Raw genomic sequence first — 18,352 nt, 5'->3', positions numbered from 1 at the left:
TTTATATTATTGGATATACTCGGTCATAAAATCAGTGTCAGTTGAGTTGGTCCATAGATTTCCTGTAGGGAATTTTAATGTCCAGCAGATGTCAGTATTTAGTGACACAGGATCAATACTGTCTATAAATGTGTCAAAAGGCTGTGCAACGCCTCATCAACCCATCACTAACAATCACACAGGTCAGGTAATGTCAAGACTTTAATCTACACTGGACATAGGCAGTCTTCTTTACTGTCAAAGACTTTTTGACAAATCAATCAAACAGAGCCCCCGGTCAAATGACAAATTCAGTATTACTTTTCAACAGACATTTATTTAATCTTGTTGTTTATGGTCTGGACATTTGACACAGGAATTTAACTTTTCCACACACCATCCTGAATCACGGTTTCAATCGTAGTCCATGTTAACTACCAAACCGTAACTTAAAAGGGTTGGTTGAACAAGTATAACGACTAGCAGGTCGTTGCTAATGTTGCTAATAGGCACAGTACTCATGGACTAAGTTTTGGGGAAATTCCTATTGAAATCAATGGGACATCCTTCAAAGTTCCACTTATTCGATCTGATTCCAACTGTTCCAACTTCAGGAGTTGTGTGCTTGACTTCAACAATGCTAAAATAATTCTGAGATTTCAGTTCATCATCAGCATTGGAGCAATCACACGCAATTCCTTCAGGAATTGCCTCATCTAGTTTTTAATGTTTAATAAAAAACTAAATAACGACAAAAAAAGATACAACAATACAACATTTCGAAGTTTTAACCTATTCAAACCATTCCACCTTCGACTCATTGCACCATTCTGGAAATTCAAACTTCCCCTTTTCCTTGTCAAAAAAAGTTGAGGATTTTCCAGAATTCCTGGTAGAAAGTAGAAAGAAAACACAAGGAGAAAGAAAACACAAGGAGCCCGGGCAACAGCAGCGAAGGTCTGCCCGGCCGCCGGGCGGCCCATGCATGCTGTGCCCTCCGGGCAACAGCAGCGAAGGTCTGCCCGGCCGCCGGGCGGCCCATGCATGCTGTGCCCTCCGGGCAACAGCAGCGAAGGTCTGCCCGGCCGCCGGGCGGCCCATGCATGCTGTGCCCTCCGGGCAACAGCAGCGAAGGTCTGCCCGGCCGCCGGGCGGCCCATGCATGCTGTGCCCTCCGGGCAACAGCAGCGAAGGTCTGCCCGGCCGCCGGGCGGCCCATGCATGCTGTGCCCTCCGGGCAACAGCAGCGAAGGTCTGCCCGGCCGCAGACTGGCTGCGTAGTCCTTATAGCTGTTCTACCAACCTTTTTAAGTAACGGTTGGGTAGTTAACATGGGTGCCAATTGCCTCGTACCTTAGTAGCTGTTTAGCCAACCCTTTTAAGTTACGGTTTTAAGAAGTACCAAATGTTGAAACCGTAGGTCAGGATGGTGTGTGTAAAAGCAAAATCCCTGTGTCAGTCCACAGCATTGGAGCCTTCGCACACAACTCCTTCAGGAATTGCCTCATCTACTTTTAAATGTGTTTGATAAAAAAGGAAAATAACTACTAAAAAAAAGATACAACAATATAACGTTTCCACATTTTTTAACCTATTACACCATTCTGGAAAATCCAGGATTTTCCAAAATTCTTATTTCTACAAAGCCTTCTTTGCAGCAAATATTCTTTTCACAGTTTTCAACATGTTATAACTTTCAAAGTCCAAGGGGTTTGCTATTAATAGAACATTGACAAACCTCTCCAAGGTTTCTCATAGTCATCATTGTCACTGTCACCGAAGTCCCACTTGGGTGAGTTTTCCTTGCCCTTATGTGGGTCCTACAGAGGATGTCGTTGTGGTTTGTGCAGCCCTTTGAGACACTTTTGATTTAGGGCTGTATAAATAAACATTGATTGATTGATTGATAAATGTGTATCTATATGTGTGTGTATATATATATATATATATATATATATATATATATATATATGTGTGTGTGTATATATGTGTATGTGTGTGTGTATATATATATATATATACACATATATGTGTATGTGTGTGTGTGTGTATATATATACATACACATATGTGTATATACACACATATATAAATATGTGTATATATATATATATATATATATATATATATATATACACACACATGTATATATATGTATACACACACACGCACATATATATATATGTGTGTGTATACATCCATCCATCCATTTTCTACTGCTTATTCATATCTGTATGTATATATATATACACATGTGTATATATATATATATATATATATGTATACACATATATATGTGTGTAAACATACATCCATCCATTTCTATCGCTTATTCATGTGTATGTATATATACACATATATATATATATATATATATATATGTGTGTATATATATATATGTACACACACATATATACGTATGTATATATATATATATATATATATATAAATATGTATATATATATATATATATGTATACGTATATATATGTATATACACACACACATATATATAGATATGTATATGTATACACATATATATGTATATATATACATATATATGTATACAGACACATATGTACACACACACATATATATATGTACACACACACACACACACACACACATATATATATATATATATATATATATATATATATATATATATATATATATATATATATATATATATATATATATATATAAAAGCAACCACATATTTATAAAAATATCACTAGTGCAGAAATCTGCCTTTAACGCTGCTATCATGTTTATTTGCGCTGTAAACAAGCCCCGCCCACTCCGCCCGTGTCGGGTCCTTTTCATGCTGGTTTGGTAACACTCGTGTCACGTGATTTCAAAACTGACGTCTCATTGGCTGGTTCCCACGCAGGCGCGATTTATGCAAAAGAAGCCCATTTTTCCACGCTGATTTGCTTTTGTCCAACACATCTGCGGAGGTGAGTAGTAACGTGCGACATTTACTCCGTTACATGCACTTACGTCACTTTGAAAACAAAAATGTACTCGTCAGAGTAGTTTTACTGCAACATACTTTTTGTGCTGATAGTTGTCTTACATAATGGCGCCACTAGATGACGCGCTAGCATAAAGCAGCAGGTGTATGTCATTAGCTGATGGCGTGTTTGGGAATGATCAAATAATTGTCTTGCATTTGTTTTCACTGAAAACAGAAGACTTTTTACTTTGACTTGAGTAGTATTGTGAAGAAGAAACCCTGCTTTATTTCCCTTCCGTGTACTTACATCAGAATTATCAACCATTAGGCCAGGGGAGTCCAAACTTTTTCCACTGAGGGCCGCACAGGGAAAAATAGAAGTATGCGGGGGCCATTTTGATATTTGTCATTTTCAAACCATAACAAAATACCGTATTTCCTGGAATTGCCGCCGGGGCGATAATTCATTTAAAGCCTCTTCTCACTCCTGCGCTTACCAAAGGCATACGGTAAAAGTAAGCATGCGCTAATTATTTTAAAACCTCTTTCACTCCGGCACTTACCAAAGGCATGCAGTAAAAATATGACTGTGATGTAAGCTTGGACCTTAAATCCTACTGAATAGCTGTTCATCTTCTTCCCTTTATGCGATTTCAAATGACCGTTATTGAAATCAGCCTCCTCCATTTTCAAAATGATGACAGGGGAAGTGTCACCAGTTTGACCAGGCGGTAATACTAAGCATGCACTAATTATTTTGCGAAGGCAGTAATTCAAGGCAGGCGCATACTATATGTCCTGCGGCAATTCAAGGAAATACGGTATATAGATTTTTAAAGATTATTTTACCTTTATGGGTCCCGGGGACCATAAAGGGTCTCAGTTAATAACATGTTAAAAATAAGTCAAAGTTTTATATTTTATTTAATGCTTGCAGTAAATCTTTATGTCAACATTTAAAAAAAAAAAAAAGGTTTTATGGCATTTCTGTCAAAAACGTCTTTGTTTTTTTAATAGTAAAACAGAAATATGCAGTATTTAGTAATTAGAGCCCTAAAAGATCAATAATTCAGGACACCATTGATTTGAATTCTTTATTATTTTGGAGTCATCACAGTGAAAAGATAAATAAAATACCAGTAAATATATTTGGGATCAAAAAGGTGCCCCACTCAGAAAGTGATACATTTTTATTAGGTTTTTTTTTTTATAACTTAAGTTACGAGATCAACTTCAGATATATCTGTTGAGTTTACATTTGAACTATTATTTTGTTTGTTTTATGCTCTTTTGTCAAAGAAAACTTGGTTTTTATATGGCAACTGCACAATATATGCAATATTTACCACATAAAACATTTTAAAGTGAATATTTTGAACTAATTGTAGCTTTGAAAATAATTAATTATAACATGGCTTTTTTTTTGTCATTATTTTTTGTTTAGAGCAATGGCAAAAAATACTTTAAATTGTATTTATTTACTAGCAAGCTGGTCTCGCTTTGATCGACATTTTTAATTCTAAGAGAGACAAAACTCAAATAGAATTAAAAAATCCAAGAAAATATTTTAAAGATTTGGTCTTCACTTGTTTATAAATTCATTTATTTTTTTTACTTTGCTTTTAAATAAATTCATTTATTTTTTTTACTTTGCTTCTTATAACTTTCTGAAAGACGATTTTAGAGAAAAAATACAACCTTAAAAATGATTTTAGGATTTTTAAACACATATACCTTTTAAATTCTTTCCTGAAAATTGAAATCAATGTTCAAAATAATGTATTATTTTTTATTGTAAATAATAATAAATACATTTTAATTTAATTCTCCATTTTAGCTTCTGTTTTTTACAAGGAAAAATATTTGTGAAATATTTCTTCAAACTTATTATGATTGAAATTCCCCAAAAATTATTCTGGCAAATCTAGAAAATCTGTAGAATCCAATTTAAATCTTATTTCAAAGTCTTGAATTTCTTTTTTAAAAATGTTGTTCTGGAAAATCTAGAAGAAATAATGATTTGTCTTTGTTAGAAATATAGCTTGACAGGGAAGGTTTTTTCCCATTTAAATTCATTAAAAGCAGATGTTGTATTCTTACAAGAAACACATCTCTGTAAAGACAACCAACACAAACTTCAAACAAGCTGGATATCTCAGGTTTATCACGCAACCTTTACTTCACAAGCTAGAGGTGGAGCTATTTTATTTCATAAAAATGTGCCTTTCATACTTACATCAAAAATAATTGACCCTAATGGAAGATTTATTTTATTGAATGGTCATATTACATCCTAGCCAGTAACTTTTTGGAATATCTATGGACCAAACACTGATGACTCAAACTTTTATCATGGAGTCTTTGGTCTACTTCCTGATGATAGCTCCTCTCATATCTACATTGGTGGTGATTTTAACTGCCTTTTGGACCCCACTTTAGATAGATTGTCAACTAAATCTCATGTCATTGCTAACTCAACTAAAACTATTAATAATCTTATGAGATCAAGAAATATCATAGACATATGGAGAGTAAAACACCCTAATAAAAGGGAGTATTCATTTTACTCCGCTGTACACAATTCCTACACGAGAATTGATTACTTTTTAGTGGAAGCCTCTGCCCTCTCCAATGTCAGTAATCCTGAGTACCATAGTAGAATCATCTCAGATCACAGTCCTGGGAGTTTGCAGATTCAAATTGATCTCCTTAAAATCAAACAAAAATGGAGATTTAATCCACAACTATTATTATCTGAAGATTTTAAAGAGTATATAAACAAGATTATCCAAGATTTTATTGAGGTGAATGATAACGGAGAGGTCTCAGACTCCACATTGTGGGAAGCTCTTAAAGCTACTGTGAGAGGATATATCATTTCATTTGAAATCTCAAAACAAAGAGAAACAAGAAAAAGGCAGAGAGAATTAGAAAAAGAAATGGAAAAAATTCATATCAATTCTCTTTTGCAGTCTGATTACAATAAGATGCTGGAACTGAAAAATGAATACAACTCTCTTCTTCTTCATGGGGAAGTATCTAAACTCCTGCTGAAAAAGAAACAAAAACATTTTGAAATATCCGATAAACCACAAAAACTTCTATCTAGACAGCTCAAAGGAGATCAAGCCAAAGCTGCTATTCACAAAATATGCTCAAAAACAGGTGAAACATGTACAGATCTAAAGGATATCAATAATGTCTTCAAAGACTTTTATTCAGAATGATATCAATCTAATTCAGCTATATCGGTTAATGATTTCAATGATTTTTTTACCACATTAAACTTACCTCAACTGAGTCCAAATCATCAGAATTCTTTAGACAACACTATTTCAACTGAAGAACTGCAAAAAGCACTGAAATCTTTCTCCTTGAATAAAAGCCCTGGTCCAGATGGATTTGGTGCGGAGTTTTATCAAGCTTTCAGTGAAATACTATCCCCTATAATACTTAGAATGTTAAATGATTCTTTTGTGAACAACAAACTTCCAAGTTCTTTGTATGAAGCCCATATATGTATAATACCAAAAAAGGGAAAAAATCCACTTGATCCAGCCAATTCTAGACCTATCTCCCTGCTCAATTTAGACCATAAGATTCTAACTAAGGTACTCGCAACCACATAACAGAAATGATTCATCCAGATCAGGTGGGTTTCATCCCGGACAGACCTTCTTTTGGCAATGTACGGAGATTACTGAACGTATTGTACTCTGACTGCACAGGAAACAAAAAGGCTGCCGTCCTGACTCTGGATGCTCATAAAGCTTTTGATTCAATTGAGTGGGCTTATCTTTTTCATGTTCCCAAATTATTTGGATTGGGAGAACATTTCATAAAATGGGTTCAAATCATTTATTCTGCACCAAAATCATATGTCATAACTAATAATGTAATATGGGATAGTTTTGAATTACACCGCGGAGTGAGACAGGGTGACTGCCTTTCGCCCTTACTCTTCAATTTGGCCCTCGAACCACTGGCTATTGGTTTAAGAATGAAGTCTAATATTAAAGGATTTTCAGTGGGCTCATCAGAGAGTCTCATCTCACTTTATGCAGATGATGTACTTGTTACACTTACTGAGCCAGAAGTTGCACTACCACTTCTTTTAGAATATGTAGACTCTTTTGGTAGAATATCTGGTTATAAAATAAACTGGTCCAAAAGTGAGCTTATGTTCCTAGGAGATCATGTTGAGATCAGTCAAAATCCAGTTAAAGTCGCAGAAAATGACATATCCTATCTTGGCTTAAAAATATCTCAAAATGATGAATCATTACTAAAGTTGAACTTTATTGAAGCCTTTGAGAGACTGAAAGTGTGTATTGAGTATTGGAAGACCCTACCTCTCTCTATGTTAGGCAAGGTGAATGCTATCAAAATGATCACCTTGCCAAAATGTATTTATCTTTTTCAAAATTGACCAATTGTAATTCCTGTAGATTTTTTCCAAAAACTTGAATCTTTAGTTCTAGATTTTGTGTGGGGATGTAAAAAACGCAGAATATCCAAAAAGCACTTATTTAGATCTACAGAGGAAGGGGGACTGGATCTTCCAATGTTCAAAAATTATTATTGGGCATCAAATCTGAACGCATTGACCTATTGGAAGATGGGGTCCCCAAATAATGAATCTCTTAATTCTGCTCCCTTATGGCTGAAATTGGAACTGCAGTCATTAGTGAAACCTTATACATCATTGCTATCGCTACTTTTGACTAAACCAGTCTCTTCAATTAAATCAATACGTCATAGTGTTGTAGTACGAAATTCTATCAAAATTCTTTCTCAAATTAAAAAACAATTGAATATTTCCAATGTGACTATGTATTCACCAATATATCACAATCATGCATTTATTCCATCGATAACAGATACAACATTTTTTGACTGGTACTCAAATGGAATTAAATGCATCAAAGACATTTATGTCGAGGAAAGTCTTGTGTCATTTGAGCATTTGCGAATCAAATTTAATTTGTCCCAATTCAGTTGGTTTTGCTATTTGCAGGTAAAAACATTTATCAAAGAAAACATTTCAAAGTCTCAGCTGGTAAATGAAAAACATCCTCTTTTAGAAGTATTAAATTTACCACCCACAAGTAAAAAGTCTATCGCTAAATTTGTCAGCTGCTTCATTATGTCCATGACATCAGCAGACAGTGTTCAAAGAGCATGGGAACAGGAACTAAGAACAACAATACCCAATCAGCAATGGGAACAGACACTCTCAAATTCACAAGTGCTCAATTAACAGCAGACATAGGCTCATACAGTTTAAAGTGATTCATCCTTTTTACTATTCGAAAGTTTTATTACACACATTTTATCCTGATACATCTCCACTTTGTGATAAATGTAAATCTGCTGAAGGATCATTGTCTCACTCCTTTTGGGGATGTCCAATTATTCAATCATTTTGGTCCAGCATTTTCTTTTTTTACTCGGGGGTATATCAGAGACAAATTGTCCCTGATAGGGATATGATCTTATTTGGGTGGTCTTCAGAAACACAAAAGCTTCCAAAACATATTAGAAGTGTGTTGCTGCTTGGGACGGTTTTGGCCAAAAGACTCATTCTCAGAGACTGGAATAGTCTATCTGCACCCAACTTCAGGAACTGCTTAAATGAACTTGTGAATGTAATGACTCTTGAAAAAATAAGATTTATAAACTCTACAAATATGAACAAATGGGAATTAACCTGGAAACCTTTACTGACATATATTGAAGCATAACTTATAGACATTTCAAGAAAAACTAAACTGCCATCTTATTGTAGTTGTATTCCTTTTTTATCTTTATTGTTATTATCTTTTGTACTGATTCAACACTACACTTGTTTTTCTTGTGTCACTTCTGATATGGTTTTGTCATGGTTTACTTGCTTTTTTGTTCAGTTTTTTTTGTATTGATCAAGCCCTGTAACTTTTCCTTTTTTTCCCCTCTAAGTGTGTACGGTGGACAGGCCCTCGGGAGGTGATCTTGTGAACACTTGCTGAGGATCCTTGATGCCGAGGTATGTTCATCCATTTTGCTGTGATCTGGATAGCCTGCTGATCGTGAGCCGCAGCAGGATGGATGGATATATGTATATATATATGTATGGATATATATATGTGTGTGTGTATGTGTATATATATATATATATACAATATTTGGGTATATTTTCTAATAATGTCTGTATTGTAAACCTTGAGTTGTTAAAGTTCATGTGCACCTCTCTCCTCAAGTGTGTATGTGTGTGTGTATGAGTGGATGTGACTGTTTGTCATTTTAACTGTAAAATCAAATCAAATATATTTGCACAAAAAAAAAAGTAAGATGAAATGTTTCAAATAAGGGTGATATTTGCTTCTTTTCTGTCTGATAAGATCATTCTTCTCACTAAGCAGATTTGATGTTAGTGTTTCACTTGTTTTAAGGGTTTTGCTCCTAAATGATCTCAGTAAGATATTACAGCTTGTTGCTGAGATGTTATAGAATAGAATAAAATACAATAGAATGGACTTTATTGTCATTATATTTGCATAGAACGAGATTAAGGACTCCAACTTAAGGTGCGGTAGTGGAAACAAATATGGGCACGAGAGGTAATAAAGGAAAAACTATCAATTGAAATAAACAGACTACAATCCAATAAAAATAAGAAGCAATCCTGTACAATATACAAAACACTATAGAAATACAAAATACTGTACAATATACAGAACAAGACAAGAGTACCAAAGTATTAAATAATAATCAGTGTCGGACGTATTGCACTTGAAGGGAATAAGCGGTAGAAAATGGATGGATGGGTAGTATTGCACAGTAGGGTATTAGGGTAGGATATTGTATAGGGGTGAATTATTATTATTATTATTATTATTTTTATTATTATTATTATTAAGTTAGAGTTCAACATGGTGACAGCTCTGGGAAAGAAGCTGTCTCTGAGTCTGTTTGTTCTGGCTCTGATGCACCTGAAGCGCCTGCCCGATGGTAGCAGGTGGAACAGGTGGAAGCCGGGGTGTGTGCTGTCCTTGGTGATGCTTTTTGCTTTGTTGAGGTACCGGGAGTTATGTCAATCCTTCAAGGAGGGCAGGGGGCAGCCGATGATTTTTTGTGGAGACTTTATGACCCTCTGAATCGCCTGTTTGTCTGCTTCGGTGCAGCTGGCGTACCACACTCTTATGACCTATATTGAGTAAAACATGCTTGAAACTAGAATATCAACTGTTGCAAATCTGTGTCCTCAGCACAAGTAGAAAACTGCTTTTTTAAAGTAAAAAATGTCTTACTTCAAGCATGAAAAAAAAAATCATGATGCCGAACGCATATCGTTACGTCAAGATAATGGCCTTAGCGTTTACTTCATGTAAGAATACTCTTCAACATATTGAGGAAAAAGGTCTCTTTTTTTCTACCAAGAAAAGTGCACTTGTTATTAGTGAGAATATACTTATTTTAAAGGTATTTTTTGGTCCATAGAGGTTTGCTAATTTGACCTGTTTTGGAAAGTCTTGACAAGATAAACCTTCTTCTTTTATTGGCAGATAATATTGCTAAATACCCCTAATTTTAGTTTGTTTTTTTCTCGTTTTTGAACACTGACTTTTTGCAGTGCAGGATGTTTCCTACCAGTTTGAAGCCATGTCTGAAGGGTTCCGAGGTGGAATGTTCTGCGCTGGCCGATGGCGGCGTCGGGGGGGGGGGGGCACTGCACCGCATGCCCATGGTGACGAGGAAACAGCTGACGCAGGCAACAACGGCATAGACCAACATCTGAAGGATGACAGGTGAACATTTATTTTTACCTTGAGATCCTTTAATCAGCTATTCAGTAATTCTATATAACTCACCAAAAGTGGGAGTTGTGCCGTGCGAGCGATCTTTGGAGACGCCATGTTGGCGATGAGGATGCCCAGCGGGTTGGCTGTGGAGGAACAGCGGGCTAAAGATGATCACCTCCATGTCAAGTGTCTCCCATAAAATTGCTCATAGACACCTTGTAACTCACTTGGTCTGCCAGAGCATAAGACCATGTAGCAGGAAGGGATCAGTGTTGCCAACGTAACCACTTTCTTGCTATATTGCGTAATCAGACCTCTTTTTCCAAAAAGTGACTCATCCATTGGAAAGACTTTTGTAGACCATGAATGCATGTGACCAGCGAGTGCATCTGTGGGCCCCTCCCACATCTAAAATCACTCTAGGGATGTAACCATGAATGGTATTAATGATAACCGCGGTAAAACACCCCACAGTTAGTATTACCATTTTAAAGGGCGGTACAGCTTGGTTGGTAGAGCGGCCGTGCCAGCAACTTGAGGGTTCCAGGTTCGATCCCCGCTTGCGCCATCCTGGTCCAGTGGTTCTCAAATAATAGGACCTCTTTAAATACTTGACAGTTTGAAGCAGTTTTCAATAGAAGTAGTGAATTCAATAATGAATTAATGTTTTACAATATATATTTACATATGTAATAATATTGACCAATATTCTTGTAAATTTATAGTGAATTTAAAAGTACATTCGTTAATTGTGGAACTGTGACAACACTCATTCTAAACATGAATGTTTTGCATTTCATGTTTTTTTACAGCCATTTATGCAAAATAGTGGATTATTCCAAGGCAAACCACCGCCGCCAACAAATACACTATATTGCCAAAAGTATCTGGCCACCTGCCTTGACTCACATATGAACTTGAAGGGCCATATCATTCCTAACCCATAGCGTTCAATATGATGTGGGTCCACCTTTTGCAGCTATTACAGCTTCAACTTTTCTGGGAAGGCTGTCCACAAGGTTGCCGAGTGTCTTTATAGGAATTTTCCACCATTCTTCCAAAAGCGCATTGGGGAGGTCACACACTGATGTTGGTGGAGAAGGCCTGGCTCTCAGTCTCCATTCTAATTCATCCCAAAGGTGTTCTATTGGGTTCAGGTCAGGACTCTGTGCAGGCCAGTCAAGTTCAGCTGCATCAGACTCTGTCATCCATGCCTTTATGGCCCTTGCTTTGTGCAGTGGTGCACAATCATGTTAGGAGCGTGGAATTGTCCAAAAGGTTTTGGTATCCTGGAGTATTCAAAGTTCCTTTCACTGGAACTAAGGGGCCAAGCCCAACTCCTGAAAACCAACACCACACCGTCATTTCTCCGCTGACCCCTCTCTGTCAGTTTACATGGTCTACTGATTGGTGGCTGAGTTGATGTTGTTCCCAAACTCTTCCATTTTCTTATAATAAAGCCGACAGTTGACTTTGGAATATTTAGGAGCGAGGAAATTTCGCCACTGGATTTGTTGCAAAGGTGGCGTCCAATGACAGTTCCACGCTGGAAATCACTGAGAGCGGCCCATTCTTTCACAAATGTTTGTAAAAACAGTCTCCATGCCTAAGTGCTTGATTCTATACACCTGCGGCCGGGCCAAGTGATTAGGACACCTGATTCTCATCATTTGGATGGCTGGCCAAATACTTTTGGCAATATAGTGTAGATTGCAGTCCTGTGGGGGAAACACTTCCACATTTCTCACTCACCCATGGAGGCCATCATGTTGGCCGTGGCTCGCTGGTGATCGGGGAACCACAACGCCGCCATCTTGGTGGGCGTGAAGATGATGAGCGGCTGCGCCACCGCTGCCAGCGTCTGACCGAAAAACACCACCGTCGAAGCTTTCTTCTGCATAAGAAGTGGAAAAATTCTCCGTTTTCCCGAAATTCCGTATTACCATTTGTCATTTCAACATGTTATTACTTCAACAATTCTCCACCGATTGAGAAATTGTCCAAGACATCAATAAATTTAGATTAGATACTACTTTCTTTATTCCTTCAGGAGAGTAAATGTGCAACGCCTCATCAACCCATCACTAACAATCACACAGGTCAGGTAATGTCAAGACTTTAATCTACACTGGACATAGGCAGTCTTCTTTACTGTCAAAGACTTTTTGACAAATCAATCAAACAGAACCCCCGGTCAAATGACAAATTCAGTATTACTTTTCAACAGACATTTATTTAATCTTGTTGTTTGTGGTCTGGACATTTGACACAGGAATTTAACTTTTCCACACACCATCCTGAATCACGGTTTCAATCGTAGTCCATGTTAACTACCAAACCGTAACTTAAAAGGGTTGGTTGAACAACTATAAGGACTAGCAGGTCATTGCTAATGTTGCTAATAGGCACTGTACTCATGGACTAAGTTTTGGGGAAATTCCTATTGAAATCAATGGGACATCCTTCAAAGTTCCACTTATTCCATCTGATTCCAACTGTTCCAACTTCAAAATTTTCAGACTCTTCAAGAATCTTGTGTTTGATTTTAACAATGCTAAAATAATTTCGGGATTTCAGTTCATCATCAGCATTGGAGCAATCACACGCAATTCCTTCAGGAATTGCCTCATCTAGTTTTTAATGTTTAATTAAAAAAAAATAAATAAATAATGACAAATAAAGATACAACAATACAACTTTTCGAAGTTTTAACCTATTCAAACCATTCCACCTTCGAACTTTCTTCAGCCTCACAATACTTGTGCTATAGTTGTAGGAAATGTCTCAAAACCTCTTCAGAAGTGCCGACAAAATCCAAAAAGGGCAGAAAATGCATATTTTTGGAAAACTTTTTTTCTCGAAAATGTCGTAAGGGGGGGGGCCTTACGCAAAAATTCACAAAAACTAACTTTCTTCCGTCGCACAATACTTGTGCTATAGTTGTAGGAAATGTCTCAAAACCTCTTCAGAAGTGCCGACAAAACCCAAAAAGGGCAGAAAATGCATATTTTTGGGAAAAAAAATTCTCGAAAATGTCGTAAGGGGGGCGCCTTACGCAAAAATTCCCAAAAACGAACTTTCTTCAGCCGCACAATACTGGTGTCATAGTTGTAGGAAATGTTTCAAAACCTCTTCAGAAGTGCTGACAAAACCCAAAAAGGGTGGAAAATGCATATTTTTGGAAAAAAAAAATTCTCGAAAATGTCGTAAGGGGGGGCCTTACGCAAAAATTCCCAAAAAGCAGCACAATACTTTTTCTATAGTTGTAGGAAATGTCTCAAAACTTCTTCAGAAGTGCCGACAAAACCCAAAAAGGGCAGAAAATGCATATTTTTAGAAAACTTTATTTCACGAAAATGTCGTAAGGGGGGGGGGCCTTACGCAAAAATCCCCAAAAACGAACTTGCTTCAGCCGCACAATACTTGTGCTATAGTTGTAGGAAATGTCTCAAAACCTCTTCAGAAGTGCCGATAAAACCCAAAAAGGGCAGAAAATGCATAATTTTGGAAAAAAGAAATTCTCGAGAATGTCGTAAGGGGGGGGCCTTACGCAAAAATTCCCAAAAACGAACTTGATTCAGCCGCACAATACTTGTGCTATAGCTTTTTCTGGCGACTACTCCTTCCACATTTTTCAACGCGTTTTAACTGTTCCACCGTCGAAGCTTTCTTCTGCATAAGAAGTGGAAAAATTCTCTGTTTTCCCGAAATTCCGTATTACAATTTGTCATTTCAACATGTTATTACTTCAATAATTCTCCACCGATTGAAAAATTGTCCAAGACATCAATAAATTTAGATTAGATAGTACTTTATTTATTCCTTCAGGAGAGTAAATGCCTTGGCAGAAGACACCTCCTGCCAAAGATGCCTATACCGCAGGATTTTTAATTTTTCAAATGATCATCAAATGTTGCCGTTGACATCAGCGATGCTGTTTGGAACAGAAATGATATATTAAGTAAGTAGAAAGAAAACACAAGGAGCCCGGGCAACAGCAGCGAAGGTCTGCCCGGCCGCCGGGCAGCCCATGCATGCTGTGCCCTCCGGGCAACAGCATGCATGGGCTGCCCGGCCGCAGACTGGCTGCGTAGTCCTTATAGCTGTTCAACCAACCTTTTTAAGTTACGGTTGGGTAGTTAACATGGGCGCCAATTGCCTCGTACCTTGGTAGCTGTTTAGCCAACCCTTTTAAGTTACGGTTTTAAGAAGTACCAAGTGTTGAAACCGTGGGTCAGAATGGTGTGTGTAAAAGCAAAATGCCTGTGTCAGTCTCCCAGCATTGGAGCATTCGTACACAATTCCTTCAGGAATGGCCTCATTTACTTTTAAATGTTTAATAAAAAAGGAGAATAACTACAAATAAAGGTACAACAATACAATGTTTCCACATTTTTTAACCTATTACACCATTTTGGAAAGTCCAGGATTTTCCAAAATTCTTGCTTCTACAAAGCCTTCTTTGCAGCGACTACTCTTTTCAACATGTTACAACTTTCAGAGTCCAAGGGTTTTGCTATTAATAGAACATTGACGGTCTACTTAACTGTCTGGGCAGCATATCAAAATCACCGGTCGGTGGTAAAACCAATATTGAATGTCACATTTTAATAGAGCATTCATAAAAAAGTTTGCTTTCACAATTTTATTATAAGTGAGACTGACACGGGCATTTAGCTTTTCCACACACCATCCTGACTCACGGTTTCAACGTTTGGTACTTTTTAAAACTGTAACTTAAAATGGTTTGCTGAACTGCTATCAAGGTTCGATGCAATCGGCGCCCCTGTTAACTACCCAACCGTAACTTAAAAAGGTTGGTTGAACAGCTATAACGACTATGCGGCCAGACTCCCAGGTGACTGGGCATTTCATTGCTACTGTTGCCCAGAGGTCACAGTATGCATGGGCTGCCTGTGCAATATCTCAAATCCTGGCTATTCTGAATGATAATTAGTGGGAGACCCGACAACACTGATGCATCGACAGTAAACAGTAAAAAAATGTATGATTTATTTTTTAACACTTTAATGAGTAGGACACTTTTTGATCCCCAATTATTTTAGTGTGATTTGTTTTGAAGTGTCATTGCTCCAAAAATAATAATGAATCAAAATCCAAAATGAAGGCTTCAATTATTATATCGTCTCAAATATTCCACCTCAAAAAGTTATTGGATGAAAATATTGCATATTTTCTGTTTTTTCCATTTTTTCCCTAATGTTGATCTAGAGATTTAAAACATGAATAATAATGAAAACAATACTAATAATACTGAATAATGACACATTTTTAATATATTTTTTTGACCAAAACCCTAACTGAGTGGAGGCCTAAACGTATATTTTTGATACATATATTGTATTGGTTTTTCAAATCAAAAATATGAAAATGGCCCCCGCTTGCTTTGATTTTTCAGTGGAAAAAGTTTGGACACCCCTGCCATATGGTCTCCACATCAAAGGTCCATTTCCCTACGAAGACCATGCATCCTGCCCATCAACCAATGGCCTCAGCAGCCAAGTTTGATCACTCTATGGAGGCTGTACACCCCTCCCATCCCCACACCGCTGGCCCATCACCAAATGTCCACACCTATGGTCCTTCACCCGGCGTACACAATAGCTTGCTACCTGAATCCACCTGAGAATAAAAAGGCAGCTTTCCTGGCACCAGACAGGAGAGATGCAGGCAACCCATCTATTGAGGACACTATCTGTTATCAACCACAGGCAGAAAAATCATGGACGCCATGTGATGGAAAAAATGTGGGCAGAAAAAGAAGGAATTGAAGAAGTCCTCTTGAAAATAGGTAAGTAGCATTCATGATGTCATTGTTTTGTTGACTTCAACTTTGAACACATTTTCTCCTTCTGCTATTGTTTGTGCTCTTTTTTCCCTTTCAGATCCGGTCCAAGTCAGAGTACTTCAAACTCTCTGCGACTTGGTTGGAGACAAATACAGCGACGGCCCTCCTCAACAATCGGGCCAGCAAGAGCTCTTTCCTGAGAGCGGCGTATTCATATCATTGTTCCGCCTTGCTGCCATGAGACATGCTGCAGAGCCCAAATGTATGCCTTTATTTGGACCTCTTTTTTCTACGTGTCAAAATGCTGTCCCTTTTTGACGCCCTGGAAACAAACCTGCAGGAACACCAAAGCGCATCCTTAAGCGGAAAAAAGTGGAAGGAATCCTTAGTAAGTTTTCCCAAACAGAGGGTGTTTTCAGGCCAAAATTGGGTCACAATAATGAAATAGAAGTTCAATATGAGAAATGTTGATCCCTTTTCGATTACAGCAGACTGGAAGCATAACTGAATGTTACATCATTACAATTTGTTATCCACTCCAAACTAGCGTTATGATGAGCAATATAGTCTGATGTCCATCAACTTGAAGTGTGGTTGTGTGTATTAATGGTTTTGCGTAAATGAAGGCTTTAAAGGGCAATAAAAAAGCATTAAATGAGGCATTTAAAAAAGGGAATATGATTGTAGGACATGGCGGACAGTCAATATGTCAAACGGTAAAGGAAAATGAACTTAAGAAGGTTACAGTCGTTTCTTTTTTGAACTGCATACAAGAGGTATTGTAAGGTGGGAACACGACAAAAGCACTGCTTCAATCAAGCAAAATGAAACATCAACTTTTCCATTCTTTGGTCACTGTAGGCGTGTAGTCCTTAACTGTGACACCATGTCAGGATAATGGAGAAGCTGAGCCGACACGGAGTCGTTTATTTCAATCATCTCCACTTCAACACATATGAGCTAACTTGCCTAACATTAGCAACTGTTGTGACGCAATTCCCTCAAGTGATCTACGCTAGCCTAGGATGGACAAAAGAGGCCATTTTCACAGCAGACCACAACTATTTCATTCTCTGACATTCCCACAATAAATGAATACAAGTTCCTTCAGCTGCCGGACACTTGATACATACTTGCTGTTTACTGTAAACATTTGAAACAACAGAGAGGGTGTAAATACAAGAAATGCAATATGTTTCATTGCTATAGCTTTTTTCAAATGCATTTGATTGGCATTTTTACCAATATTATTCTGTATTTTTCTCAAATGTTTAAATCCATCATCCATTTCCAAACCCATGCATCATTTGCAATCCTAGTATGATGTTCATTTATTTTTCCATAAAACCTTTGAACTATTTGAAAACAAATTGTATCCTGATTAAAAATGCTTTGTGGCTGTTATAAGTCATCATTTCAGAGAATATATATATATATATATATATATATATATATACTTACAGCATGTTTCAAACAGACACAACTAAATAAATGGCTAATGGGTATATTATATTGATCATCTGATGCAGAATGGGATGTTTGTTTAGAGGCTTTAAGTGCAGTTCTCCTTTAATATTTTGGATAGTCGAACCTTTTAATGAGCGATTGTCTACGGCCACGCACACAGTCAAAACACCAGATGCTACTCCACAAAAATAAATCAATAAAAATACATTCTCCAATGAAACAGCTTTGTAATCCAATTCTAATACACTAGATAGTAACAGTTCATGTCAACTTTTCAACTCATTTACTTGTCTAATGCTTGCAACTGTGTGTATACAGATCATTGGAAGCTTTTGATGATGTAAAAAAAACAACTAAA

The 18,352-nt window shown here is 37.1% G+C and overlaps 1 long non-coding RNA gene across 1 annotated transcript; it reads left to right on the top strand.

Moving 5' to 3' along the window:
* The first annotated feature begins 2,856 nt into the window (after positions 1–2,856).
* On the top strand, positions 2,857–17,463 carry LOC133547375 (uncharacterized). Its single transcript, XR_009805471.1, has 5 exons — positions 2,857–2,938; positions 8,896–8,962; positions 10,550–10,724; positions 16,138–16,530; positions 16,625–17,463. It is a non-coding gene; the product is annotated as an uncharacterized LOC133547375 (long non-coding RNA).
* The last annotated feature ends 889 nt before the right edge of the window (positions 17,464–18,352 follow it).

The sequence above is a fragment of the Nerophis ophidion genome, unplaced genomic scaffold (assembly GCF_033978795.1).
Source record: "Nerophis ophidion isolate RoL-2023_Sa unplaced genomic scaffold, RoL_Noph_v1.0 HiC_scaffold_92, whole genome shotgun sequence".
NCBI lineage: Eukaryota > Metazoa > Chordata > Actinopteri > Syngnathiformes > Syngnathidae > Nerophis > Nerophis ophidion.
Note: the sequence above shows the minus strand (reverse complement) of the source record. Positions and strands in the feature narration are given on the sequence as shown.